Source organism: Stenella coeruleoalba, assembly GCF_951394435.1.
Source record: "Stenella coeruleoalba genome assembly, chromosome: 18".
In the NCBI taxonomy this organism is placed as follows: domain Eukaryota; kingdom Metazoa; phylum Chordata; class Mammalia; order Artiodactyla; family Delphinidae; genus Stenella; species Stenella coeruleoalba.
The window spans coordinates 2,596,037-2,623,929 of record NC_137164.1 but is presented as its reverse complement, the minus strand read 5'-3'; the positions used below and the strand labels follow the sequence as shown (position 1 = coordinate 2,623,929).

The 27,893-nt window shown below is 41.3% G+C and overlaps 1 protein-coding gene across 2 annotated transcripts in view; it reads right to left on the bottom strand.

Annotated features, from left to right (window-relative positions):
• TNFRSF19 (TNF receptor superfamily member 19) overlaps nt 1–27,893 on the bottom strand; it is a 169,507-nt gene that overhangs the window by 93,948 nt on the left and 47,666 nt on the right. For both annotated transcript variants that reach the window (XM_079903010.1, XM_079903009.1), the window contains exon 3: nt 23,773–23,873. The gene's annotated coding sequence lies outside the window, so the exon portion shown is untranslated. The remainder of the gene's footprint in view (nt 1–23,772; nt 23,874–27,893) is intronic.

Genomic DNA, 27,893 nt, shown 5'->3' with positions numbered 1-27,893 from the left:
TTATTTGGGTCAGTTCTTTGGATTGTCTGTAATCATGTCATCTGTGAACAAAGAAAATTTAATTTCTTCCTTCTCAATCCGTTGATTAGTTGTAAATGTATATTGCAAACTCTAGGGCAACCATTAAAAACTAATCTAAAACCACTTTCATAGAACACTATGCTGGCTCCATGGGTAGTACAGTTACCTTATAACCAAGCGTTCCTATTCCTCTCTCACATCTCTTATAACACTGCTGTCATTTTTTTCATGTATCTATATGCTATATCACTCAATACACTGTTGCTGTTGCTACTTTGAACAGTTATTTTTTAGATCCATTAAGAATTTTTTTAAATTTAGCCTTTATTTTACCTTCATTTACTCATTCTTGCCTTATGTAGATTTAAAGTTTTGACCTATATTACTTTCCTTTTCTTTGAAGAATTATTTGGTGATTTTTTGCTTTTCTTTCAACATTTTAGATATTTCTCTCCACTCTCTTTTTGCTTTCATAGTTTCCAATGAGAAGTGTGATGTAATTCTTATCCTTGTTTCTTGATAGGTAAAGTCTTTTTGTTGTTTTGATTTTTGTTTTTAGATTTCTGTCAAGATTTTCTCTTTGTCTTTTGTTTTCTGCAGTTTAAATAGGATATGCCTATGTGTAGATTTTTTTGTGTGTTTATCCTGGTTGGCAGTTTCTGAGTTTCCTGGATCTCTGGTTTGGTGTTTTTCATTAATTTTGGAAAATTTTCAGCCATTGTTATTTAAAATATTTCTTATTTAGGGCTTCCCTGGTGGTGCAGTGGTTGGGAGTCCGCCTGCTGATGCAGGGGACATGGGTTCGCGCCCCAGTCTGGGAGGATCCTGCATGCCACGGAGCGGCTGGGCCCGTGGGCCGTGGCCGCTGGGCCTGCGTGTCTGGAGCCTGTGCTCCGCAACGGGAGAGGCCACAGTGGTGAGAGGCCCGCGTACCGCAAAAAAAAAAAAAAAAAAAAAAAAAAAAAAAAAAAAATTCTTATTTAAAGTATTTCTTCTCTTTCTTTCTCTCTCTCTCCCTCCCTCCCTCTCTCCTTCCTTTCTTCCTTTCTTTCCTTCCTTCTTTCCTTCTTTCTTCTCCTACCGACATTCTCATTACTTGTGTGTTATGCCTTTTGTAAGTATCCTGTAGATTTGTTTCATTTTTTTCTCTGCATTTTAGCTTGGAAGTTTCTACTGATATTTCTTCAAGTTCATTGGTTCTTTCCTTCACTGTGTCCTGTGTACCGATGAGCCTATCGAAGGCATTCTTCATTTCGGTTACAATGTTTTTGATTTCTAGCATTTCTTTTTTATTCTCTCTTTTAGAGTTTGCATCTGTCTGCTTACATTACATCTGTTCTTGCATGTTGTCTTCTTTTTTCCATTGAAACCCTTAATATATTAATCACAGTTAGTTATGTGATAATTCTAAAATCTGTATCATGTCTGAGTCTAGCTCTGATGCTTGCTTTGTCTCTTGAGACTGTGTATTATCTTGCCTTTTAACAGGCCTTATGATTTTTTGTTGAAAGCTGGACATGATATATGAGGTAATTAGACTGCTAATGGAATGGTGAGAAAGTACAGAAAGATACAGTAATGAATGTCTTCAGAACAATACTACAGAGAGAGAGAGAGAGATTTTGGCTTCATTGCGAAGTACAATGTTAGATAAAGAAAAGCCTGCCCTTAAAATCTACTTTAAGAAATGCTGATCTAAAGTCAAAACATTTAATGATGCCATCATTTATGAAATTGAAAAGCACCTAATACATAGTTGGGGGCATAAAACACACAGAATAATTATAACTGCTGAAAAAAATCAGGAAGAGGTAAAATTTATTTTTAAAAAGAAGTGTAATAGAGCAGTCCTGCAAAATAAAACTGAATTGCAAAGTAAAGTGTTAGAGTAGATGGATAATCATTCACTTTCTCACACTTTTTCTTGCCTTACTGCTCTAGGTAGGGCTTCCACTAGGATGCTGAATTGGAGCAGGGAGGGAACACATCCTTGCCTTTGTCCTAATATCAAGGATAAAGCATCCGTCTTTCACCACTACGTACAATGGCAGCTGTTGGGATTTTTTTCTGGGATTTTGTTCTTCATCGAATTGAGGAAAGCCTCCTCTATCGTTAATTTTCTAAGGTTTTGTGTTTATCTTAAATGGATGGCGGCTCTTGTGACATGCTTTTCTGTGCATCTATTGAGATGGTCATATGGTTTTTCTTCAGTTTGCTTATGTGGTGAATTACACTGATTAATCTGTAAATGTTGGGTCAGCTCAGTCTTGCATTCATGGGACTTGGTTGTGCTGTCTGAGCTTTTTAATATATTGCTGGATTCAATTTTTTTGCATTTATGTTCATGAAAGACAGTGACCTGTAGTTTTCTTCTCTTGCAGTGTCTTTGTTTGGTTTTCGTATAGAGTAATGCCAACCTCATAAAATACTGATAGGTTGGGAAATCTTTCTTCCTCTTCTATTTTCTATGAAAGTTTGTGTAGAACTGGTATTATTTCTTCCCTAGATATAAAATTACCTTTCAATAAAGCATACACTATGCAGTTGCTATTTTTAATTTGTAGAAAATGACTACATTATGGACCTTTCCTAACTTTATTCAAGGTCATAGCCTATAGGTTGTATGAGCCTCAGAGTTTAGCCGCTATTTATTTTCCATCTTCACAGATCATTAAAAGCAAGTAAGAGATGCATACATTGCTGGAAGTAGATATAAGGAATTTTGCAAAAAGAAACTGTTCTCGTCAACTTTCAGCTTTCTGATGTCTTAGCTGGAGCCACGCTGCTTAGGTGAAGGCTTGCTCGTGCCAGGCTGTGTTGGCTTGAATTCCAGTATTTCCACATGAAATTCCGAGTGTGCGTAAGTCACTTTAAACTTCAGATTCTTTATCTCTAAACTTTGGGACAATAAGTGTACCTGCTCCCTAAGGTTTTTGTCAACCTTAGAATAGTACTGGCATATAGTAAGTATGGAACACATCTTAACTCCCAGCTATTTAAAGTATTGCTAAAAGAAAGTCATTTCTGACTGTATCAGGTAAGAAAAAATTCTCTTTGGAAGAGAAAAGCACCCTGTATTCTGCTTTTTCTAAGCATTTCTCATGGTGAAGTCAAAAGATATTTTGCATTTTGTCAAGCAACATGTTTTACAGCATTTGAAAGTAGACAACTTTGATTTTTTTAAAACTGCTACTGTGATATTTTATATTTAGTATTATATTTAGCATTACACTATACCATCAAAAACTGCAAAGAGTGTTATGACAATTTTCAGAGGGGACACTTCATTCACGTTCGAGGTTCAGGATTCACCACTCCTTAGATAAATGTATAAGATTATAAATAAGATTCTCTCAAAATAAGGAATGAAGTGTATATTGTATGCATAAACTTCAATGATTTAAAAAGACTTTCATATACAGGCACAGCTAGACAGTGAGTGAGTCCTCCACTACTGGAGGGGAAGAGTGCCCCCAGGCAGAGAAGGATGTCTGGTCTTTCACCAGCTAAGGGTATGGTGGAGGGCAGGAGTCACCATGGAGACAGGGAGGAACGATGGGAAGACAATAGGAGTGGCCTGTGTGTGCTGGGGTTGGGGGCAGCATCTTGTGAGCCTGCCATCCTGGTGTGGTGCAGGCTGCCTAGAGAGAGGGCACAGACCTTGAGATGCTGGGAAGGCCCAGAACTTCTTGTGCTAGGACTAAGGGTATGGTCTGGAGGGGCTGCACGTGACATGATGAATAGCAAAGACCTCAGTCCCTGAAAGATGTAGCAAGTCCAACTGGTAAAAAGTCAGAAGTGAAGGACCCTGGGGCCCAGTGCACCTGAGACGCTGCCAGGAGACAGTCTATGATCAGAAGCAGGAAAGTGTCCAGTTCTCCTCAAATGCCTTGATGATCTGACAGCTCATTTGGGGTCTCCAAGAGGTGGGGAACATAATGGAACACTCAGTTTTCATGTGCATTCTGCAGAGCTATTAACAATAGTTCCTGGTTAACCATTTCCCTTCAACCTGGTCCTCTGCTAGGCTCATAATCAACTCCCCCAGTTCACAGGCCAGGAGACCAAGGGTCTGAAAAGATATATCAACCTTCCAAGGTCACATGGCTAAAATCAATCTCAGGAGTGTATGACTCCAAACCTGTGTTGTTTTACACTATTGCACTCTTTTTTCTGTTAATTAACTATCTTTTTAAAACACTGTTTTAGTTTTCCCAAGTAGGGAGCCCTGGCAGCTTAAGTGCTAATAGCCTCTGTAAATTAACCTTGGTCTCTTGGACTACAGAAATCCCCCACAGGAGGCTTATGGGTACCCCTATTAAAAATGTTAAATTTCAAGGACTGGGTTCCTTTTTTCTGATTACAAAAACAGTATATATTTATTATAGAAAATTGGATAAGTACAGAAGAACAAAGTAAAAAACATTATCCATATCACCCATCATTCTAATTTATTCTTTTTTATAAAAAAATTATGTGGATTCAAACGATTAAAACAAAAGCTTGGGACTTCCCTGGTGGCGCAGTGGTAAAGAATCTGCCTGCCAATGCAGGGGACACAGGTTCAATCCCTGGTCTGGGAGGTTCCCACATGCTGCAGAGCAACTAAACCCATGCACCACAACTACTGAGCCTGTGCTCTAGAGCCCGTGAGCCACAACTACTGAGCCTGCGTGCTGCAACTACTGAGGCCCACACGCCTAGAGCCCGTGCTCCGCAACAAGAGAAGCCACTGCAATGAGAAGCCCGCGCACCGCAACGAAGAGTAGCCCCCGCTTGCCGCAACTAGAGAAAGCCCGCACGCAGCAAAGACCCAACACAGCCAAGATAAATAAATAAAATTTTTAAAAAATTTAAAAAGCAAGAAGCTTTTCATTACTGGCAAATCCTGAATGGAGAAGGCAGCTAGCAAGCTGGTTTCTGACAAGCGTGTTCTTCCACTCATGTTCGTTTAACCTTCTGGGCGGTATCTTAAGTGCTACTTCAGTGTGATATTTAATACAGGAAATGCGTTGCTGCTGCTTTATCTCATAATCACATCTACATGCAAAGCTTTAGGAAACAAATCTCTCTGAAAATTACTCCCTTTATTGGGAACCTCTGACACTGGGGGAGAGACTGCAAAATAAGACACTGTCCTCAAATGAGGTTGCTAAGAAAAAGGTCTCTTGTGCTGGAATTTGAATAGAAATTGCACGATTTCCTCTCTAAAGGTCTAGCATGAAAAGAGAAATGTGGCTCAGATCAGAACATCGGTACAGGAATCTGTAATAAAAATTCAAAGTACACTGAAATGTGTACAGTGAAAAGGAACTCCCTTCCTTCCTTCCATTCTAATCCCATTACACAGGCCAACTCTGCCAGCCCTGTGATGGGAGCCCTTCCAAACGTGCGTCTTTGCAGGTGCACACGCTGCACACACACCACACCAGCCATACCATGCACACACACTGTGCACACACCACACCATGCCTGCACCACACACACTGCACACACACCTGCCACACCATACACATATACCACACATGCACCACACCATGCACACACGCACACACAGTTACTTATTTTTAAACAAAAATGTGGTTTTGCTATATTCTGCTCTATTGTTTTTAAAACTTACCTTTTGTACACTAAATATATCAGAATGCTAGCATGGTATTTCCTTATTAGTGGATATTAAGTTATTCCCAATTATTTTGTTATTGTAAACAGTACCATAGTTAATATCTTTGCCAGAAAATGCTAATATTTCTTTAGGAAAGGCTCCTAGAACATTGCTAGGTGAAATGATACAACATTTTATGGTATCTCTGCATTACTCTCCCAAAATGTTTTTATCATTTAGTATTACTGCCAGCAGCATATAAAAATGAGCTCTTTTACCCCAACCTTCACCTTTGCTTCACACTGAGACTTACCGGTATTTTCCACTTTTTTTTTGCCAATGAGACAGGTGAACAGTACTGTCTCAGTTTAATCTGCATTCCATATTAACTGCAAGTGAACTGAGGCAACTTTTCCCATATTTATTGGTCATTTGTGTGTCCACTATTGTGATTTCCTGTCTTTTTCTCTTATTTAATGTGTTCTGATTGATTTGAAACAACGATTTTGGTTTATAAATAATAATTTATGTTGTATATGTTGCAAATATTGTCTCCAAATCTGCTACTTTGAAATGTTCCGTGTTTGTACACGCATTTAACACGATCAATCGCTATTCTTAGCTCCAGGCACACTGTTATCTGCTTACAGACTCTTCTGACGTGTTTTACTTTCTCCTATTTTGTTTTGCTGTACTGTATTTTACTTTGTTTTATTTTACATGTTTTCCCTTCTATCCTCATTTCTCACTTCATTTCCTATTCCCTTCCTCCAGTATCTACCCTTGCATGTTAATGCACAATGAAACAATTTTACATTTTATTTTGCCCGATTTCTAGATTTTTGTGTGATGATGAGGAAGCCTGACTTCTCCGAGCTAGTCTCCTTGATTTTACCAGCAATGTCAAGCTAGCAAGTCACCTCCAGAGTAGTTTACATACTAAAGGGTTTTCAGCATTTGTATGTATAATGTGATTTACAATAAGAAACACATATTCCGTCGGCAAAAACACATATTCCGTCGGCAGTACTCATCTCTGTGGGACTCTCTATCTCTACAGCACGTGCTGGCCCTATCATAGCTCCCCACCACACAGTGCTATAAATTGGTCTCTGTTTCCACTTTGCACATCAGACCCTGAGCTCCTGAAAGGCAGGAACCACGAGTCACTCATCTTGGCCGACCCCGAGACCAGCTCAGCGCCGAGATCCAAACAGTCAGTGGAGGGTGAGATCAGGGGGTGAAATGTACCATGCATCACTGTGCGATGCAGTTCGCTCACCACAATCATCTCGCCACTAGTGAATTTCTTAGGTAGAAAGAAAGAACCATAGTCCCAACCTTCAACACTTCCCTTGGTAAGACTGTCCCAGACTCTGGGGAGACTGTTACAGGGTTCTTGGCAACTCGGTCCTCCTACGTCAGACTTAGGTGTGCCCAACGGGAAGCTCTATCTCCATAGAGAAGCTGTGCGGAGCAGGGCTGCTCCTCTGCGTCGAGGGAGAAACCATCCCTCTCGGCTCCAGCTGCTCGCCGTGTGGAGGACCGTGATGGGCCGACATTCAGGGAAGTCTTGTCCAAAGTCATCTTCCCACTAGGACAAGAGCTGCACTGTGAATGAACCTAATGTGCAAATTTAAATAGATCTCTTCTTAGCAATAATAAAAGTGGGAGAATTTGGAAATCTGGCAAAGAAACATTTCCTAAAATTTCCTAATTGTAGCTTTAAGAAAAATGAAATTGAGACTGTCATATAGAGTCAGAGAGCACTGCATTTTTGGAAAGAAAAAGTTTTTGCCGTAGACTGGGAATGAGGCCCCACGATGGTGAGACCTGCTTCTTTTCTCTCCTCAGTCATCAGGCGGGTGCATTTTGGAGAAGTCAACCAGCCTCTCTGATGACAGTGGTTCCCTCAAGCTTGCTTCTGGTTCTTAAAACCCTGTGATTCTAACCTTTGCCTTCCTTGATTAACAAAGATGCTACATATGGAACCATACAGCGATGGCCACTTTAGAAGCTTCTTATTTGTATATGTCTATATAACTTGGCTACGTAAATCACATTCTGCCAAAAAGTAGGTACAACGTCACTGATGGGATCTCTAAGGATATGAAAGAATTTGAGCAACAGGTAGAAGAAGGTGGGTTAGTAAGCATCCAATGTTGGGTAATAAGGTAAGAAAGACAATGATTCTCAAACAAGGGAAGTTATTCATGGTCAGTTTCCACTATGGGCATAGCGGATCTACTGTTTGACATTTTTCAAAAACTTCAGTTGTTATTCGTAGGAAATATTTCCTGATATTCTGGGTACTTTGTTCTTTCTTTACTTTTACCTTTACTGTTTCACATTATGTCACCTCCAAGGAAGCAGAATAAGGACCTGCCTTCACGGGTGTTAACGCCATTCAAATATTTGTAGAACTCTTATCGAGCACCCAGGCAGCATCCCCTCCCTCTCCACCATTGCTCGGCCAGTCTACACTCTGCCAGGCCTTTTGACCTTAATGCACAGCCGCTCCTTTGATCATTTTGGTGCCTTGCTCTGGACCCTCTCAACTATATCAACTTACTCCTGTAAACAAACACTGCTCTGCGCAGCCCAGCGGTCCTCTCTGGAGAAGCAGACTGCAGAGGAAATATTCCTTTGCTGTTCCGTGATGTAAATCCATGCAGCGTCTGATCCAGCTCAAGACTTTCCTTTTCACTCTAACTGAGGTTATTTCAAGCACACAGTTAAATAAACTGGCCTTTCAAGTTCCTAACTATAATAAAACGTGAGATAGTTTACCTGGGAGGAGGGAGTAACAGAAAGGACCTTTTATCGTCATCGTCTGCTGATGGGTTGTTTCTACCTTCTTCTGATTTCCTTTACTGGAGCCAGTCAACCATTTTAACTGAAGTAGATAAGCTTTAAAACAGGAATACTACTGGGAGAGGATAGCTGACCTAAATTCCCACTAAGACGTAACTATTTATGTATTCAATTAAAATAGATAGACTTTAAAACGGGAATACTATTGGGAGACCTAAATTCTCACTAAGACACAACTACACTAACTATATATATATTTCCTATAATAAATTTTTAGTTCTGGTGTCTAAAGTTCAAAGATGAACCACAGAGACGGGAAAGCAGCTGGGAGAAGCTTGCAAAAGAAGATTAAGAAAAGCAATGGTACCTGTCGTATTGTATATTTCATAATGTGGCTCCAGCCCTGCCCTTTGAGCTCCTTTAGCGACTGGATCAATGCCTTTTAGGAGCTACTAGTAATTCTCAGCACCTCACGTGGGGTACGGCACAGTGGATGGCCGATAGATAGTGGTTGAATAAATAAATGACTAATTTCCGTTAGGAATGACCTGTTTCTCAAATTTGATCCCCTTGATTCTATTACTCTTTTGATGCGTAGATTAGCATGTATTCTCTTTTCTAAGCTATGCCTTATGCTGTACTATGTTATCTCTGTTTTTCCTCTATAAATTCTGTGGTATTATTCTCCACACGTGAGTGTGTCCGGGCCGCCCCGCCTCTCCACACAGTTTGTCCCAGCATTTATGCCCCGGGGACACTTTTCAGAAACTCGGTGGGGCGGGAGCAGCCTGCCCTATGCAACAGCACCTGCCACCCGCCTGCCCTTCCTTTGGGGTGCATGGGGCTGCGGGGTTGCGCGCTGGGCCTTCACCCCCACTCCCCTCCAGGCCTGCGTGTTCCCAGTCCCCAGGGAGGAAGACCTGCCTCTGCCCCCAAGGAAGGCTCACAGGGGAGAGGGCAGAGGGGAAGGAGGGGTGGGCCACAGACAGCAGGAAGAGCTTACCCTCCATGCTGATCCTGGAGTTAGAGACAAGTCATGGAATATATAGCAAATGAAGGAAGGAAGAGAAAAAAGGAAGGAATACAGAAGGAAAGAAGGCGAAAAAGGAAGGAAGGAAGAGGAAGGAAAGGAAGGGAGGGAGGGAGGAAGGATCCTTCCAACCATATGTTCTAACCGGGAGGAAAAGGAAAAGGCCCTTCTCTCTTTGTTATTTTTTTTTTTGCGGTGCGCAGGCCTCTCACTGTTGTGGCCTCTCCCGTTGCGGAGCACAGGCTCCGGACGCGCAGGCCCAGCAGCCATGGCTCACGGGCCCAGCCACGATCTTCCCGGACCGGGGCACAAACCCGTGTCCCCTGCATCGGCAGGCGGACTCTCAACCACTGCGCCACCAGGGAAGCCCTCTCTTTGTTATTTTCAATTAAAATTTTTAAATTACAAAATATTTTAAATATACAAAAACATGCAGGTGGATCTTACCAAGATTCTAAATTTCTAGTTACCAAAAAACATCATTAAGAATGTGGAAAGCAAGCCAGACTAGGGAAGGATATTCACGATATGAGGACCTGAAGAGCCTGTCTCAGAACAGATGAAGAATTCTTACAAATGATAAGAAAGGCAAACAACCTAATTGTTAGATGGGGCGCTTCACAAAAGTGGGCTCCCAAGGCCAACAAGTAAATGAAGGTGCTCAGTGCTATTACTCAGAATTTGCACAGCGAAGGAAACCATACACAAAACAAAAAGACAACCTACAGAACGGGAGAAAATATTTGCAAACCGTGCAACTGGCGAGGGATTAATCTCCAAAATTTACAAACAGCTCACGTGGCTCAATATCAAAAAACAAGCAACCCAATCAGAAAATGGGCAGAAGACCTAAATGGACATTTCTCCAGAGATGACATACAGATGGCCAAGAGGCACATGAAAGGATGCTCAACACCACTGATTATTGGAGAAATGCAAATCAAAACCACAGTGAGGTATCACCTCACACCAGGCAGAATGGCCATCATCAAAAAGTCTACAAACAATAAATACTGGAAAGGGTGTGGAGAAAAGGGAACCCTCTTGCACTGTTGGTGGGAATGTAAATTTGTAAAACCACTATGGAGAACAGTATGGAGGTTCCTTAAGAAACTGAAAATAGGGCTACCATATGACCCACCAATCCTACTCCTGGGCATATATCCAAAGAAAAACATGGTTTGAAAGGATACATGCACCCCAATGTTCATTGCAGCGCTGTTTACAATAGCCAGGACATGGAAGCAACCTAAACGTCCATTGACAGATGAATGGATAAAGAAGATGTGGTACGTATATACAATGGAATATTACTCAGCCTTTAAAAAGAATGAAATAATGCCATTTGCAGCAACATGGATGGACCTGGAGATGATCATACTAAGTGAAGTTAAGTCAGACAGAGAAAGACAAACATCATATGATATTGCTTATAAGCAGAATCTAAAAAATGATACAAATGAACTTATTTACGAAACAGAAACCGATACACAGACATGGAGGACGAACTTATGGTTGCCAGAGGGGAAGGAGGGGACAGACAGATTGGGAGTTTGGGAATGACATGTACACACTGCTATATTTAAAATAGATAACCACATACATGCATTAATATATGATATTTGTTTTTCTCTTTCTGGCTTAATTCACTCTGTGTGACAGACTCTAGGGCCACCCACATCTCTACAAATGACCCAATTTCATTCCTTTTTATGGCTGAGTAATATTCCTTTGTATATATGTGCCACATCTTCTTTATCCATTCATCTGTTGATGGGCATTTAGGTTGTTTCCATGACCTGGCTATTGTAAATAGTGCTGCAATGAACACTGGGGTGCATGTGTCCTTTTCAGTTACGGTAAAACAGATGGCTAGTGGGAACATGCTGTAAAGCCCAGGAAGCTCAGTTCAGTGCTCTGTGAGGACCTAGATGGATGGGATGTGGGGAAGGGAGGTCCAAGAGGGAGGGGATATAGGTATACATACAGCTGATTCACTTCATTGTATGGTGGAAAATAACACAACATTGTAAAGCAATTCTATTCCAATATAAATAAATAAATAAATAAAATAGATAACCAACAATGACCTACTGTATAGCACAGGGAACTCTGCTCAATACTTCGTAATAACCTAAATGGGAAAAGAATTTGAAAAAGAATAGATACATGTACATGTATAACTGAATCACTGTGCTGTACACCTGAAACTAACACAACATTGTTAATCAACTGTACTCCAGTATAAAATAAAAATGTAAAAAATAATAATAAAAAAAGAAGGAAAATGCACATTAGAACCTTAAACAAGAAGCTGCCACAGCCACCGGAATGGCTAAAACCTAAGAAGACGGACAGTAGCAGCAGGTGCTCTTGAGGACTGGAGAAGCTGAAACGCAGACACCACTGGTGTTGATGGTGTGACCACTTCAGAAGACCACTCGGCAGTTTTTACCAGATCCAAGCATATCCCTAACCTAAGACTCAGAAATTCTAGTTCCAGGATCTATGCAAGAGAAATGAAAGCATATGTACACAAACAAATATGTTCCTGAAATGTATAGATGCTTTATGCATAAAGGCCCAAAACTAGGGGAAAAAAAATCAAACTCCCACCATAGAAGGTCAGATAAATAATTGTGATCTATTCACGCAAGGGAATACTATACATTTTTTTAAAAAGTGATCTACTGCTACATGCAAGCACATGGATACATCTCAATGAAATTAAGTTGACTAACAGAGCATGTGCTGTATGAAGCCATTCATATGAATATCAGGCACAGGCAGATTTACTAGTTACTGAAGTCAGGATAGTGGTTGTCTGGGTCAGAAGTGGTATGAACCTGAAGGAGCACAAGCAAACTTCACAGGGTGCCGAACATGTGAATGTTAATTTAGCTGGTGGTCACGTGGGCATACACGTGTATAAAATCTCATCAAGCTATACATTTGAGATGATTGTGTTTTGTTACACAGATATTATTCATCAATTTAAAGAATATGAAAAATTATATAACAGACAAGATGTGTCACTTAGATTTGTTTAATGCCAGCATTTGCCACATTTGCTTCTATTCTTTTGTTGTTGATTAAAACACAGAACAGTACAAAATATATTTGGAGCCATCCCCACATTCCACCCACATTTCTCGGTCCCCAGAGGCAATCACTGTCCTGAAAGAGGTCAGCCTCCTGACCGCTGTGCCTTTATATTTCATTCTGAGCCTACTCTGCACCAGGCAATGTTCCAGTTTCTGGGGATTCAGCAGTAAATAAAACAGACAAACATTCCTGCTCTCCTGGAGCTGACATTTGACAGAGTGCAGGGACAGACAGTAAATACGAAGTGAAATATATGGAGTGTTAGGTGAGAAGACGTGTGCTTTGAAAGTTACATGTATGGATTTATGCTCCACAAATTCTTCTGCAGTCTTTTCTCTGAGATTCATTGATGTTTTTGCATGTAGGTTGTTTTATGTGCTGTATGACACAAGACGGTGTGAACATACTAGAATTCACTTACTCGTATATATAACAAGTATTAATTGAGCATCTACTAAGAGCTGGGCATGGTTCTAGGCGCTGAGAATCATCTCGGCCATGTAGATCTTTTTTTTTTTTTTTTTTTTTTTTTTTTTTTTTTTTTGCGGTACGCGGGCCTCTCACTGTTGTGGCCTCTCCCGTTGCGGAGCACAGACTCCGGACGTGCAGGCTCAGCGGCCATGGCTCACGGGCCCAGCCGCTCCGCGACATGTGGGATCTTCCCGGTCCGGGGCATGAACACCGTGTCCCCTGCATCGGCAGGCGGACTCTCAACCACTGCGCCACCAGGGAAGCCCGGCCATGTAGATCTTAATGTCTAATATTCATTCATTGCCCTGGTGCTGAGCATTTAGGTTGCTTCCAGCTTTTCACTGTTACAAAATGCTGCAATGGACATCCACTAAACGTCTTTATCTACAGCTCTAAGTACGCATATACGAGAGCTTCACAAGGGGATCTAAACGTGGAATGTAGGGATTTGTTAGCTGTTGCCAACTTGCTTTCCAAGAGGCTGTTCTGGTTCCCAGCACTCCTCAACCAATGCTTGGCTTTCAGCTTTGGCCAGCTGATAAGTATGAAATAATATTTCATTATTTTTAGCTTCATTTCCCTGATTACGAGTGAGGTTGAATATCTTTTCAAACGCTTACTAGCGATTTCTATTTCTTCTTCTTTGAACTACCCATTCATATACTTTGCCAATTTCTGCCATAGTTTGTCTTTTACTTATTGATTTGCTGAATGTTACACGTAAATTTTGATACTAATTTGTGGCCGGTTGTATGTGTATCAATTACCATTTATCTTTGCCTAAGTTATTTTTTTACACTGAAGTTAAAGAATGTTAATGTAATGAAATTTATAAATCTTTCTGATGAATGGATAAGGTGTTTGCTTTTTCTGTCTTGTTTAAGGGATATTTAACCTATTCCAAAGTTATAAGGATATTCTCTAGTGCTTCCTTCTAGTTTTCAGCCTTTTACTTTTTACACTTAGATTTTTAAATGCATTTGTGCATGGAATGAAATAGATGCATTTTCCCCCAGGGGACTGCCAATTATCCCAGTATATGCAACGTAACTATTTGCACACAATAAGACTGTATCTGAGATATTATTAGTAAGAGATGAGGTATTCAGCTTTTTAGTGTTCTGTTAAAGTAGTTCAGACTTTTTAATCAAAGATTGCTAGGACCTTAAGATTACCACAGAAAAAAACAAAAAGTCAATTCCTTCCAGGTAGTAAAAGGGGCAAAATTGGTTGAATACTTCATACTTTTCTCACTGATTCGTAAAGCTACATCTATAGTATCACATATACATTAAATATTAAAAAAAAAACTGTTCCTTGGTTTTCATTTTATTCTGTAAGTTTACTTAATCTTAGATTTGGGTATAATACTTTTCAAGTTAAAGAAGGTCTCTTCCATTTCTTGTTTGCAAAACTTTTACAAAATCATGAATTTGTTAGAAATTATATGTCAAAGCTGTGATACATCTTCTAACATGATCATGAGATTTTCCTCCTTTTATCTACTGATGAGATGAATCACCTTACTAGATTTTTCTTAAGTTAACTTTCTTGGGAATAAATCAAGTTGGTCAATCACAAACTGATCTAAGTGAATTTGATTACACATAACTCTTAGCTACTATTTAGTAGAAAGCAGGAACCCCTGAAAAGTTTGTGGTGGGAGAAGGTTAGCTATTGCCCCAAAACCTCCCTACCAGCTATAATGAAAGCATATCTTAGGCCAACTTCTGCACACATACTAACATTTACTAAACAGATACTGATTAAAAAGTAGATATGAAACTGGTTCTCTAATCTAGATGAAATTCCAGCTCTCTGTACATTTGAGTGCTCTGCATAAAATGCATGACAACATTCCATAGTTGCTGTCAGGCAAACACATTTGCCTAGAAATAGCTGGAGACAGGACTGTTTAAAGATTAAGCCTCAGGCTTCCCTGGTGGTGTAGTGGTTAAGAATTCACCTGCCAATGCAGGGGACACGGGTTCGAGCCCTGGTCCGGGAAGATCCCACATGCCGTGCAGCAACTAAGCCCGTGTGCCACAACTACTGAGCCTGCAGTCTAGAGCCCACAAGCCACAACTACTGAAGCCCGGGTGCTGGAGTCCATGCTCCACAACAAGAGAAGCCACCGCAATGAGAAGCCTGTGCACCGCAACGAAGAGTAACCCCCGCTCAATGCACCGCAACGAAGAGTAACCCCCGCTCAATGCAACAAAAGAAGGCCTGTGCGCAGCAACAAAGACACAGTGCAGCCAAAATTAATTAATTAATAAAAAAAAAAGATTAAGCGTCATACTATCACTAAGGGTTCAGACTACAGCCTCACTGAATTCTTATGTCCTATAAGGGTGAGGAATGTCTCTGAAATATGCTAGCCTATCCCCATATTCTGAATACCTTTAATTTCACCAGTGAGAGCCCATTTTTCACATACATTTTGCTAATTAGTGACGCTTCACATGCTGACTGATGTCATACTAGCTAAACACCCCTGAATGTGGACTCATGATCACGAATATGGACTGTGCCATGTCAAAACCTGAGTTTACTGGAACAAATACAGTGTCATTCTTGCTTGGCTAAAGTACTTCAAATTGCATAAAGAAATAAATAACTGATTCAATAATGTAACAAATATTTACGGTATATTTTAGGTAATGGAGATGTAGCAGGAAGGAAACAGACTGAATTCCCTGACCTTACAGAACTTACATTCTAGTAGGAGAAACTGAAAACAAGAAAAGGTGGGTAAGGGGAAGAAGGTTATATAATTAGTGTGTTAAAAGCTTATCAACAACTTCCACTTTCAGTCATGCTGTCATCGTTGTCATGGACTTGGCCTTCTGCCATGGAGAACCAGAAAAGGAGACAAAATTTTTGAAACAACTGCTTGAAGATGTTGGACCACAGAGAGCACAGGGGTGTGATTCTGGAGGGAGGGGAAACCAACAGTGTGAGTCCTACTGTCTTCTGGGCTTTAGACCTGGAAGAACTTACTCAGATGTACATATATCGTATTACTTCTAGAGTTGAAAATTACAATACCTGGAAAGAGAAAACTCACTCACTGAGATTAACAGCAGATTAAACACTGCAGAAGGAAGTAAGTGAAACTGTAGACATAGCAATGGAAACTCCAAATTGAATCATGGAGAGAGGGAAAAAAATGACTGGACAAAAATGAACAGTGCTTTAGTGACGTGGGAAAATAAGTGATTTAACATATCATTTGAGTGAGAAGAGGGCAGGAAAAATTTTTTTGAAATAAGAGTCAAAATTTTCAAAATTTGATTAAAACTATAAACCAATAAGCTCAATAAATTCCAAGCAGAAGAAACATGAAAAAAAAAAACATACTAAGGCACATCACACTCAAATTACTGAAAACCAATGATGAAGAGAAAATTTTAAATGCAGCCCCGGGGTGGGAGGGAGCATTATGTACCAAGAACAAAATTAAGAATGTCCCATCCTTCTCATCATAACCAGTAAAAGCCAGAAAACAATGGAAAGACATCTTTAAATTCCTAAAAGAAAAGTGGGAACACAGGAGTATATATCCAGTGAAAATATTCCTCAAAAATAAAGACAAAATGGTCATTTTCAGACAAACAAAATCTGGAAAGACTTTTCCCCAGCTTGTGCTGTAAGAAATGTTAAAAGATATTCCTCAGGAAGAAGTAAAATCATATCAGTAACTTGAATTTTAAAAAGGAGAGAAAAACATCAGAAATGGGAAATGTATAGGCAAATGTAAACGACAGTTTAAAGAAGAATGTGTTGTGTAGTTTGTAATAAATGTAGAAGTAAAATGTCTGACAACAGCAGCACAGAGAATGCAATGGAGTGAAAGGGAAGTATCCTGTTATAGGCTCCTACATTACACATGAAAAGTTACAATATTATTTGAAGAAAAGACAAAAATTAAAGATATTTATTGTAAAATATAGAGTAGCTAATAAATATTAATACTAATAAAAGGTGAATAGCCAATAAGTCAATAATGCAGATAAAAGAGAATATGTAAAAAATACTAAATTAATCCAAAAGGAGGCAGGAATAAAAGAATAAACAAGCAAAGAACAGATGAGTTATGAAAAAATAGATGGCAACATGCCAGATTTAAACCCAAATGGGCAGACTTGCAAAAAAAAATTATCTAAACAACTGAATTAAAAGTCAGAGATTGCCAAACTGAATAAAAATGCAAGGTCTATAAGTATTTGGAAATCAAACAATACCCATGGTACTGTTGATAATGAAAACACAATATATAAAAATTTGTAAGGTGCAGTTTAAGTAGTATTTAGAGGTATTATATAGGCTAGAAGAAGAAGAACAAATGAAACCCGAAGTAGAAGGAAGGAAAAAAAATAAGGACTAGAGCACATATTCATACATTAGGAATCAACCAAACGGTAGAGAAAATCAGTGTAAGCAAAAGCTATTTCCTGTAATTATCAGTATAATCTACAAATCTCTAGTTACAGTGGTTAAGAAAAAAAGACACAAATTACTAATGTTAGGAATGAGAGTGGGTCATCATACAGATCATGCAGATATTAAAAGGATAATGAGATATTGTGAACAACTTTATGTCAATAAATTAAAAAACTTTAAATGGACAAATCACTCAAAAGACACAAACTACCAACATGATTCAAGAGGAAACAGAAAATATGAATAGGCTATGCTTATTAAATATTTTAATCTGTGGTTAAATCTCTTGATAAAGAAAATTCCAGACTCAGATCGTTTTGGACTGCTGAATTCTACCCAAAGCCTTTCTATCAACCTTTGAGAAAATATAGAAGTGAATACTTCTTAATTTTATGATGTAAGTATTGTCCAGATACCAAATCCAGAAAATGACATTACAAGAAAAAAGACAGCCATTTACATTACAAGAAAAAAGATATATTGTGAACACAGAGGCAAAAAATCCTTAGCAAATGTTAGCCAATCAAGCACATTAACACATAAAGAGGATAGTGCATCATGGTTAAGTGGGTTTCCTGCTGGGAATCTAAGGATGGCTAAAGATCATCAAGATACTTCACCATATTAACAGAATACACATAACTTCCAGATAATCTCAGTGCATGCAAGGAAAAGTATTTGACAAAATGCAACACCCACTAATAATAAATACTCTAAACAAACTAGGAATAAAAGGGAACTTCCTCCATCCGGTAATCTGTGAAAAACCTAGCATTAACAACATACTTAATGGAGAAAGACCGAACATTTTCTCTCTAAGACTGGGAGGACGGCAGGATGCCTGTCTCCCCACTTGAGTTCAACATCGCCAAAAAAGAAAGAAGAGAAGGAAGGAAGGCAGGATGGAAGGAAGAAATACAAATTAAGAGGAAGTAGTAAAACTGTCTTTGAACAACACCATTTACAATGACATCAAAACCATGAAGTGCCTAGCAATAAATTTAACAAAATATTGTAAAATCTGGTCATTGGAAACTAAAAAACATTGCTGTGAGAGGGCTTCCCTGGTGGCGCAGTGGTTGAGAGTCCGCCTGCCGATGCAGGGGACATGGGTTCGTGCCACGGTCCGGGAAGATCCCACATGCCACGGAGTGGCTGGGCCCGTGAGCCATGGCCGCTGAGCCTGCGCGTCCGGAGCCTGTGCTCCGCAGCGGGAGAGGCCACATTAGTGAGAGACCACAACAGTGAGAGGCCTGCGTACCACAAAAAAAAACAAAACCACCACCAACAACAAAACATTGCTGTGAGAAACGAAAGAATATCTGAACAAATAGATACACTGTGTTTATAGACTGGAATACTCAATATATATTTTTAAAGTATTAATTGTGGTAAAACACACTTAACAAAATTTACCATCTTAACCATCTTTAAATGTACAGTAGTGCTAAGTATATTCACATTGTCATGCAACCGATCTCCAGAACATTTTCATCTTGCAAAACTGCAACTCTGTACTCATTAAACAATGTAAGCAAACAACCCCTCCCAATAAACTTCTCTCATATCCTTGACCAGAATGAGTAACATCCCTGCCCTTAAACCATCAGTGGCAAAGGTGACTGGGATCACCGTGATGTCATAGGGCAATCAAAGGTAACCACCTGGGCCTAGGAGAGCCCACCTTTCCTGAGCATGCTGGGAGCTTCCTGAACAGACAGGTTCTTTGCAAGGAAGGTGAGGGAATGGATATCGGGTGGGCCAGCAGCAGCAGCACCTACAAAGGAAATCTAGACCATTAGAGCACTTGTTTAAAGAGTCTCATGTGAGACAAGACATGATAGGAAAACATCCTGCAGATAACCACAACCAAAGCTTTATTTGAATTGATGAGCTCTAGCAGGCTTTGTACTTAGGGGAGGACCTTAAAATGCTTGCATGTCTTGAAGCAGAGCCTTTAAAATCCAGTGTGCTCCCCCACTGATTTGCTAAATCTTTTATAATAAATTAAACACTACGACTTTTCCTCACCACCATGTTCTGTTTTAGAAGTTTCTTCAGGTAGAAATTTTCCTTAACTTGTACTTTATGACCTCAGCTTTATCTCTTGTATCTTCCAAGAAATTAGGAAAATTCATTTGTTTCTCTGAAAGGTTCTATCTCTCCCTTTCTTCTTCTCTCTTCCCTTCTGTCAATTTCTCAAACAATTAAGCACATCCTGTATGCAAGACTGCGGAGAATAAACAGTAAAATCCTGACCTTAAGGAAATCATCGTCATATTGGCTGATGTGTAAGGTTTAAATAGAGGAAATAAGGCTAGAAATGTTGGCTGGAACTGCAACACGAATGTCAGGTATGCCCACTGTCACACTCGCCCCTCAAGACTTTTTTTCTTTAATTGAAGTGTAATCAATTTACAATGTTGTGTTAGTTTCAGGTGTACAGCCAAGTGATTCAGTTATACATATATATATTTTTTTTTCTCAAGTTCTTATGGGTTATTACAAAATACTGAGTAGAGTTCCCTGTGCTATGCAGTAGGTCCTTGTTGTTTATCTGTTTTATATATAGTAGTGTGTATATGCTAATCCCAGACTCCTAATTTATGCCCCCCCTTCCCCTCTGGTAACCATAATTTGTTTTCCATGGCTATGAGTCTATTTCTGTTTTGTAAATAAGTTCATTTGTATCTTTTTTTTAGATTCCACATATAAGCGATACCATATGGTATTTGTCTTTCTGTCTGATTTACTTCACTTCGTATAATAATCTCTAGGTCCATCCAGGTTTCTGCAAATGGCATTATTTCATTCTTTTCCATGGCTGAGTAATATTCCATTGTATGTATACGCCACATCGTCTTTATCTGTTCACCTGTTGATGGACATTTAGGTTGCTTCCATGTCTTGGCTATTGGAAATAGTGCTGCTATGAACACTGGAGCGCATGTACCTTTTCGAATTATGGTTTTCTCTGGATATATATAAGCCCAGGAGTGGGACTGCAGGATTATATGTTGGCTCTATTTTTAGTTTGTTAAGGAAACTCATACTGCTCTCCATAGTGGCTGAATCCCCTCAAGTCTTACTGTTTTATTTCTTTTTAACAAACGTTAACTCTTAGAAATATTTGAGATTTAAAGAAAAATTATGAAGATATTGAAAAGATTTCCCATATACCTCTTACCCAGTTTCCCCTATCATTAACATCTTACATTAGTATGGTACATTTGTCACAATGAACGAATCAATATTGATGCACTGTTATTGAAGTCCATACTTTGGACAGATTTCCTTAGTTTTTCCTAATGTCTTCTTCTGCTGCAGGATCCCATCGAGGACACGTCACATTTAGTCCTCATGGCGCCTTAGTCGATCCTGGTCTTTGACAGTTTCTCAGATGTTCCTTATTCTTGCTGACCTGGACATCTGAGGAGCACTAGTCAGGCATTTTGTGGTCTGTCCCTCTGATGGGATCATCTAGTGTTCTTCTCACGATTAGACCAGGGCTATGGGCTTTGGGGAGGAAGACCACAGAGGTGAAGTACCCTTTTCACCATATTGTATAAGATCAAGGGCATGTGCTGTCAGCATGCTTTATGACTGTTGATGTTGCCCAGGGTCGCCTGGCCAAGGTCGTGTTTGTCACTCTCTCCCCTCCCCTTTCTGTGCTGCACTCCTCAGAAGGAAGCTTGCTCTTCCTTTTTCTGTCAGTTAAATTAATCTGTGAAGCTGAGTGAGGACAGGGATGCTGCTGGTATCACACCAGGTTTTCTTCCTCCGAAGTCCTTCTAGGACGACACTGCCTCTTTGCTTTCTGCTTGGTGTCCAAGTCCCAAACGAGCCTTTCCTTTCTGCTGGGCAAGCAAGGCCAGCACTCTGAGACGTGCCGGGGGCCCCATTTCACCAAAAACACTGTTCTCAGGGCTGTGAGGTCATCTTCTCTCCTCCCTATCTGTCCTAAAAATTCCCTTTAGGAAGACACCTGGGCAGGGTTACATGGAATATGGTACGAATGGTGCCCCCTGCAATTGTGCGGTGTGATGAACCACAAAGGTGGAGATCTGTGTCCTAAAGGAAACCATTACAACGTCCCTGTGGTTTCTGGCATCAGGGCATGTGCCCTTTCTCACATTGTCATATGTTCTGGGAAAGCAAAGAGAGCACCTCCCCTGCCTCGAGGTCTGCGCAGGCCTCACGGAGGAAGGATGGGGACCGCGGGGCAGGGAAGGGGTGGTGGGGAGTCCCCAGAGCCAGGAAGGAGGAGGGGTGAGGGAGGAGCCGGAGTCTGGGTGAGTCGCTTTGGGCTTGACTGAAAGCCAGGAGGGTACGGAAGCCAGGGCGCGTCAGAAATGGATGTTTCCAAAGAAATAAGTAGACAGTGGTATAAACTGCTTTAGAAAAGAGAAGCCTTACAGAGACGGCATGATAATAGTAGCTAAGGTTTACCGTATGCTTATTAGGACGTGGCTTAACTTGGTGGTTCTCAAAGTTCTGTGTGCATCGGAACCACCTGGATGGCTTATGGTTTAGTGGGTCTGGGCAGGGCCAGAAAATGTGCATTTCAAATAGTTCTCAGGTGATGCTGCTACCAGATTGTGGACCACACTTTGAAAACCACTGATTTAACTAATTTACTTCTGACAAATACCTGTGAGGGAGATACAGTTATTATTCCCATGCTACACACAAGGAAACAGAGAGATTGAATCAAGTGGCTACACTCCCACCCTCCAGTGGTAAGGCTGAATATGAACCCAGGCTGTCGGACTCTGGTTCTGGATTTTAAATGCTACACCACCCAGTGTCCTATATAATTAGCTCCACCACGGAAATCTTATCCACCTAAGACAGCATCCTGGCAGACTTATTGTCATCTATTATAGTTTTAAAGATATTATCCCCCAAAGGCAGCAAATGTTTGAGAGTTAGTGAAATCAGCTACATATATTGGCAAAATCTAGGTTAAACACAAAGAAAACAAAACCAGTCATTGTAAGAACTGTCTTTCAAGGCAATTAAGTTAGATACTAAAGAAGGTAGAAGTTAACATAATAGGTAGGTAAACCTTATAAAACCTTCAAATCTTTCTGGAATTTCAAGGTTTAACCCTGAATGTGGATTACTGTTTGCACTGAATCATAAAACTTTTAAAATCTATTTACGGTTTTCTCTTCTGGCTTGCTGCTAGGCAGAGCTGGTCAAAACATGTTATATAAACACGACAGAAAACATTTCCAAGTTAAATTTAGTTATCATGGAGCCTACAATTTAAGGCAGAGTGGGCAGATGGAACACAAGTCAGATCTAATGATGATCGCGGTTACTCACCTCAATGACATCTGATACCCTCTAAATGGCTATAGTTGCTTTTAAGACCTTAAAACCAGAGTAAAGACAATATTAATCTACAGTCAAGTCAGTTCAGAAAATGAAGAGAAAAAATATATCCAGACCAGAATGTCTAAAATTACATGGGTCTCTGGAAAACCCTCTGCAAGCCTGCATTCCCCACAGTCTTGTCAAAGGGAAGAGCAACAGTGAAGGGACGGATGTGCATGCAATCACGGAGCTATTTCTCAGCATCAGCAACAGGTGAGCAGAGAATGGCAATAAGCATCACCACACCCTTATGCATTTTCTCTGTCGCAAGATTGGGAAAACTCCCCTAGTCTTGTGGTTCAGAGACAGGTGTGTGGTGGTCAGGAAGGTGTCAATCTCACACAACAACATTCTTTTGCGGGGCGGGGGGGCTGTCCCCTGCACTGCAGGATGTTCAGCCACACCCCTGACCTCTACCTGCTACAAGAGAGTAGCAGCTGCTCCCAAGCCCCAGTCAAGATAATGAAAAATATCTCCAGACATTGCAAATGTCCCCTGGGAGGCAAAGAGCCCCCTCGACTTGAGAACCGCTGATTTTGACCATTCATTCTCTTCTGTCTTTTTTTTTTCTTCAATACGCGGGCCTCTCACTGTTGTGGCCTCTCCCGTTGCGGAGCACAGGCTCCAGACGTGCAGGCTCAGCGGCCATGGCTCACGGGCCCAGCCGCTCCGCGGCATGTGGGATCTTCCCGGACCGGGGCACGAACCCGTGTCCCCTGCATCAGCAGGCGGACTCTCAACCACTGCACCACCACATCCTCTTCTGTCTTAAAGCACTGCTACTAAGGGTGAGGCCGGCTTTACGGGACCTTGGAAATAATTATTAAGTAATCCCTTTGGTTTTTTTTTTTCCCTCTGGATGAGACAACTTTAAATCAAAAGAGGTGCCTTCCCCTACCTGTGGGCCCGTGTCTTCGGAACTGGAAGGATTGTTCGAGATCCCGTACTCTAGACCCACATTTCAGATTAGCCTCGTGAAAGAATACATTTGATCCAGTTCTGTAAGAGGATGGATAGAAAACACGGTTCAAAACTGTTTGAAAAGGGAAATAATGAATGACAGAAGAAAGACGGCTGTTTCTGGTCCCCTGAGAAAAGCAACACTGTGATTAGGTGACGGCAGAGGTGGACGGGCCCCAGCAGGAGCCCCAGCAGGAGCCCCAGAAGCATTTGGCTGGTTTCCACGAACTCAGGAACTCCATTTGCTAGTTGTTTCCCTGTGAGTAGACACGGGCAGCCTGCCTTTCACGGAGCAGCTTAGAAAGGATCAAATCAGCAACATTGTGGAGTCACTGAACTGAGGCAAAGACATTAGAGGAAAAAAAGACAGTGATGAGAGATTTCCGAGGTGCACAGAGCTCACTAGAGAGGATTTCTGTTCGTGATAGGAATGCAAGTCAGGAAGGAGGGAAAATATACTAAGTCGGTGGACATTTTGTTTAGTCACAGGAGAGACGTATTTGTGGGCTTGATGATGTGTCTACTATTCAACACTTTAAATGAATCCAGCGTTAATCAGTGTTTAGCAAGAAATAAATCGCATGTTTCAACAAGCAGTCAGGAAACATGGACCGCACGCTTGCTCCCGGCAGGAGCGATGCTGGGGGCTGGGGTTCTGTGGTTTGCAGAGGACTCAGCCGCTGCAGCCAGAGAAAATGGCAGTGGTTCCACTACCTCTGTCCCCAGACTGGCATTTTCAGGCCTATATGTGGCAGAGTAATACTACAGCAAGTTCTTTTTGTTACTTTAGGTGTACTGAGTGCTTGCCACGTTTTAAAGGATTCTATTAGATCCAGGTTTCCAGCACTATTGATTCAGCTTTACAGTGACTGTGTAAATGGATGAGAAACTCCACCTGCCCCAGGACTGCATAACAAAGGAATTTTACAAAATTTTGATCAAGGATAATGGTGTGAAGTGGGAAAGAATGGCTTTTAGTAGGTCAGACAGATGACAACTCTGACACATAAGTTTAGATGTCTCTAAATCTCAGTATCTGCACCTGAGATGGGCATCACAGTAAGAACACTTGTGTTTGTTACCTCCCTTCTAGGCTTGAACAAGTTAAATTGTAGGGAAGTGCTTTTGCAGACTATTAAGAACCATACCAACTCTATTTCGTACTATTTACAGCATAATAATATTATAGAGATCACATTTTTATTTTAAAAGCACCTGGACACCAAGCACTGTTAAGTCATATCATAATTTTAATTATGAAAAACCATGATTATGAGAAACCTGAATGGGGTTCTCTACTTCTAGTGTTGTCTTAATCAGTTTGGCTGCTGTCACAGAATACCATCTACTGGGCAGCTTATAAACAGCAAACACTTATTTCTCCCAGTGCTGGAGGCTGGGAAGTCCAAGATCAAGGCGCCAGCAGGCAGACTTGGAGTCCTGGTTCACGGACAGTCATCTTTTAGCTGTAACATCACATAGTGGAAGGGGTGAGGGAGCTCCCTGTGGTCTCTTTTAAAAGGGCACTAATCCCATTCATGAGGGCCCCACCTTCATGGCCTCATCAACCCCAAAGGCCCACCTCCTAATACCCCCACTTGGGGGTCAGGACTTCAACATAGGGATCTGGGGGACACATTCAGTCTGCAGCAGACCTTTTAAGATGAAAGTGGTGCAGTGAGAGATCTGTAAAATTCCCAGGTTGTGGTCCAGGAGGGAACTTCAGCAGCTTCTCCGTAGCCTTCTCACCCACACCCCTCCCTGGAGCCCATCACTGGGAGGGTGGCCCTTGCTCTGAAGGGATGAGCAGGTCCAGGTGAAGGTGAGAAGTGGAATCTGAGGGCAGAGGGCTGTGCTCTGAGAAAACGTTTTCTCTTAAGCCTGTGAGAATCCCTGTTCACAGTGGAACAGTTTGCCATGCCTGTGACCGTCACCCAGCTCCTTGCCAGGGGCAGAGTTACCCAAAAGGAGACAGACGTCTCAGGGCCACCCAAAGCCAGCCCTTCACCACCAGCAGCACTACCTGGAGGAAAGATGTGCTTTGTATCCACAGACCTTGAAGTGGAATGAACTTGTATCTGTGTTCTACCCAATGCATTTATCCTTGATTCAGTATATATTTAAATCGACTCCACTATGTTCCTAGATATTCCTTGCATGTGTGTGGTATTTTAATCCCATTATTCTCTTTCAGCAGAATGGTCCTAGTGATTGCCCATGACAGGTAGTTTTTAAAATCTCAAGGATGGCAAGAATGGGCATAGCCATCAAATAATCATAGAGTGTCTTTAAACAAGATGATGACAAAATAAACAAATCCATACATCAAAGCAGTGGAAAGATGAAACATTAAACGAACCCACTGTGCATTAGTAGAGAGCTTCAGAAGCCCTAAGTTGTATTTAGCTTTCATGAAAATGAGAATTATCACCACTGGTTAAGGTAAGGTCCTGAGTGAGATGTTTCCTACTGTTTTGGCAACATTATTTAGTTTGAATCCACAGCTACTAAATTACCATTTGCTTCTTTCTGAGAGAAGCAAACCTGCCCTGTACCATCTTGAACAATTCTGAGGTAATTTCCAGAAATGCTCAGTGAAATAACGTATGTTTACTGGAGCTTTCCAATAAGATTTGTCATGACCTTTAAATAGCACTGTCTTTGAAATGAAACAATTACGAGTGCCTCCAACGAAATGAAGAATGTGGTTATAAACAGCCCATTGGATGCGCGTCTGTAACGTCTGTCTGTTCTGTGATTTGGAGTTAATGGACTAAAGAGAAAAAAAATCTCAGTTTTTAAATTTTTTAACTAGATGGAAGCTCTCTATTCAACACACACACACACACACACACACACACACACACACACACACTTCAATTAAGTACTCAATTTCATGTTACACTATGATAAATGCAGGAACCTCCTGGATCAGGTTTTAGCCTTATTACCATCATTTCCATTTTGTAGATGGGATAAGTTGACCTAGACACTCAGTTTGTGCTGACAGAGCAGAGACCCTCTGAGAGGCTAGACTCATCTCCTGGAGCAGACCCCGCTCAGAGCCCTTTCTGTGCTGGGTGATGGCAGGGCCCCAGCTTGCAGTGTATCCTGGGTCCCCTGAGGCCCTGGCTTGGCTCCCCCGCTGGCTGGCCGCAGCCAAAACAAAATCACTTCAGGACTTGAAAGGATCTGCCTGGTCCACACGGAACTTCAAAAGACACCCCAGATAGCAGCGCCTTAATGGATGCTAATGGCTCTGACCTTAACTGATTAAATCCAGTCTGGGCTATCTGGCCCCTGCAGGTATTAGAGGAAAAGGCTTTTAGAGAGACAATAACTTCCATTTTCCCTGCGCTGAGCTTTCCTTTCATAAACGAGTAAATGGAACTCCCTGTGCTGTCTGAGCGAAAGCGAGCGCCTGGTGCCTCTGAGGCAAGCTCGCCCGTAGGTGGCTGTTCTTCCTGGTCAGGAAGTCAAGAGACCACAAGGAGGTATGACTTGCTGTGTGTCCTGCCTCTGTGTCCTCAACGCTCTACTCACTGCTTCGCCTTGTAACATGACTTCTGCCCTGTCCTGACAACTACTGACCACTGAACACCATTTCGGCATCTGTCCTCTCCCCCCACTGCCCCATCACTCTGGCCTGGGTGCTGGAAACTGGCTGCCTCCAGGGCAGGTGGGATTTGTCTGCCCCACAGAGCACTGGCCGTCACATTTTTATTTTCTGAACTGGAGTTAGTTGCTGAGGTTTAATATTCACACGCGCATCTGCATTCGGGCTTTCCTTCAGAACTCAGAAGACTTGGATCTACTGAGCCCACGTCCCCTGGATGTCGGCCCCCCATAATGAGGCCGCGGTCCTTCCCCCAGCCCCTAACTGGTGTATCTCCCAGCCACCTTCAAGCGTCCTGGCACCCACAGCGTTTGTGTTTTCCTTCCCTCTCCTGTGCCTCTCTCGGCATGATACCACTGACCTCTCTTTTTTCTAAATCTCTCCTCTTGTCTCATCCGAGGCAGCACTCTACTCTCCAGCTACCTCTCCTTCTGGGCCCGATT